The sequence below is a fragment of the Ctenocephalides felis genome, unplaced genomic scaffold, assembly GCF_003426905.1.
Source record: "Ctenocephalides felis isolate EL2017-DRISC unplaced genomic scaffold, ASM342690v1 CF-g0.4_SCAFFOLD_00845, whole genome shotgun sequence".
NCBI lineage: Eukaryota > Metazoa > Arthropoda > Insecta > Siphonaptera > Pulicidae > Ctenocephalides > Ctenocephalides felis.
In genome coordinates, this window is record NW_020536999.1 from 20,933,242 (window position 1) to 20,936,126 (window position 2,885).

Sequence of the window (2,885 nt, forward strand, 5' to 3'; positions counted from 1 at the left end):
TTAGATTTCATTGGACATTTAGCCCCTAATCCAAATATCCCTGTACTATGATTACATTTCTGCAATTTGTACCGCTCACAATCCAACAGCAAGACTAATCTTTCATTGCCTTCAAAAGAGCATTCCGAAGAAAATGTTAGACGTCGATGGTATATTGACCTGGCTCTACTCCGGTAACAAGTGTTAGATTACAATCTGCAAGCCTAAAGACCTTTCTAAAACTATTTACAATATAGGGAACTGGAGGATAAAACTTCGGAAATGACATACTTGAAAAGATAATATGGATGAAGTAGAAAAATTTTAAGTCGTTTTTAAATTTATTTGCATTTTTGTATTTGGAACCGAACTAACCGAAACTTAACCGAAAAGTCTAAGCTTAAAAAAATTGGGATGTCGAAAAGAATGTTATTTTTCATTAAGGTGAGGAATTACTAGATTGAAAAAGTTCTTGGACAAAACTGTGAAAATGACTCACTTATAAAAATAATATTCATTAAATTTAGGTTTATTAACTTCCCGAAAGAGAAGTTAATGTTTTCAGCAAAAAATTGGATTTGCTAATTTTATGTTTTCTCGACGTTTCAAGCCATACACACACACTTTTTCAAATTTGGTCTCAGTCGATTCAGAATGGCTAGAAACGTCGAGAAAACATAAATTAGCGAATCGTTTTGTTATATGAAAACATAATCTTCTCCTTAGGGAAGTTAAAAATCAATTTTAATAATTATAATTTACATTATAATTATTATATCGAAGATAATCTAATTATAAGATCCGATTCGAGAGGTATGCGAAAAAGTTCAAAGTAAGAGTTTAAATAGTGTTTATTTCGCTTGTATTGGGATTATATCAAAATATAATTTTCTTAATAGTTTTATTTCTCAATGTGAATTTTTTATTTCCCACACAGCATTTTTTGTTTCAAGAATTCTCAAGTTTTTCGGCTTTTAACAAACAAAGATCCTATTTATTTCTAGTGCGATTGCAGACTCCAGTAGAAAAAATGCAATTTCAAAATGTTCGGACCTGTTTTTTTTTGTTCGATTTTTTTTGTCGGTCCATTCTTTCTAGAATGGCCTGAGATGCAGCTTGAGAAATATAATACTTCACAGACATTTTATTTTTTCGGTACAGGCTGGGAGAAAGAAATCCTGAATAGATGGTGGAAGAAGATATTTAGCAAGTTGAATTTTTGGTTTTGCCATAAAAATAATTTAGTTGCACTGACAAAATATGTGTTTCCCTGTTTAAACTATTTCATCATCAAAAGTACTAGATGTATTAGCAATAGGCAGTGGTCTACATATATAAAAAATCAACTTTTGTCATAAAATTTGAATCAATTCTATGTGTGTATGTGTGTGCGGATACAAATTTTCGTCGACGATTTCGGGAACACGGATCAACCGATTTGAATAATTCAAAAAACATTCGATTCGTATTGATAAGGAAACGTGCCGATTAGTTTTTTGCAAAGGCAGATCTAGCCGTTCCGAAGATACGGGGCAAAAAGTGCCAAAAACGGTAACTCAGTTTTTAAGAGACCGAAGCGTCCGATTTTAATAATTCAAAAAACATTTTACTTGTATTGACAAGATGGAGAACTGATTGAATTTTTGGAAAGGCAGTTCCAGCGGTTATGGACTCTCAATAAAAATAAATTTAAAAAATGTCATTTGGCGGTCAAAAATGTTTATTGGACTTATGCACATCAAATTACCAGATATTTTATAGAGATTTTCATAATGTGTACGCATTTTGTGTAATTTTATTTGGGTTCCGTTCCAACATTTTTAATTGCGGTACGGGAAGTTCCAGCAATATGCCTTAAGGCACGTTGCCATGCACCCCACTAGTTAATATATATTTGAATATTCATTCTCTGGTTGGCATTAAAATTCGTTTCTAGGTTCCACAAGATTTTGATAATTTTTCAGCACCAATAACTGTATAATTATTTTACAATAAAGAAAATTGAATTTCAATAAGTGATTGGAACCTCCTCAATAATAATTATATTTGGACAATCATAAATTTTTAAAATTGGAGTATGCAACTTCTTGTTGGGATTACAATTCGTTTTTGGATTCTGCAGCATCTTGGAAAATACTGTAGTACTTTTGGTTAATTATTATAAGGTAAAACTTGGAAACTTCTTATATAGTGCTTTTATTTGCAAATTTATATTTTTTAAATTTTTAAACAAGCATACTCCTATTGGAATCAATCAAAAGTCGTTTTTTTTGTTCTGCATAAACTTGATAATTATTCAAAATTTATGATTTAAAACAAATTGGATTTTTAAGTACATATTTGAATCCTCCTCGCAAAATAATTTTGTTTGCACTTATTCTGAGTTGTCAATATTTCAAACATGCATCCTCTCTTCGACCATGAGACCCCAAAAATCTACCTGCTCCTTAGGGTCCTTAAACCTGCTAATGCGTGTCCTTTGTGCGAGATGTTTTCGAGGGACGAACAAACTCCGACAGTTCTTTTTTCAAAGAATCACATTGTACATTTTTCAATTTTTCGAAGTCTATGATTTTACCGATTTTCGGTGATTTTTGGTGATTTTACACATATGTTGCATAAAGAAGCAAAATATTTACAGAGTTTAATGTTAATTTTCAGGGCGTGTGTATTTGCTTAGAAATTGAAATAAGAATTGTGGACTTGGATATAATAATATGTACATGGAATTGTAATGGGAATAAAGATGTTTGTTGTAAGTTAATCCTGAGTGACAAATATACATATTTATGTCAAAATATTTGCAAGGATGAATAATTAAAACTCACCACAAATAATACTTTTTAATACAAATATATTACATTTTGGCCTAAATTTAATTTGTTGGTAAATCTCCTAAATATATA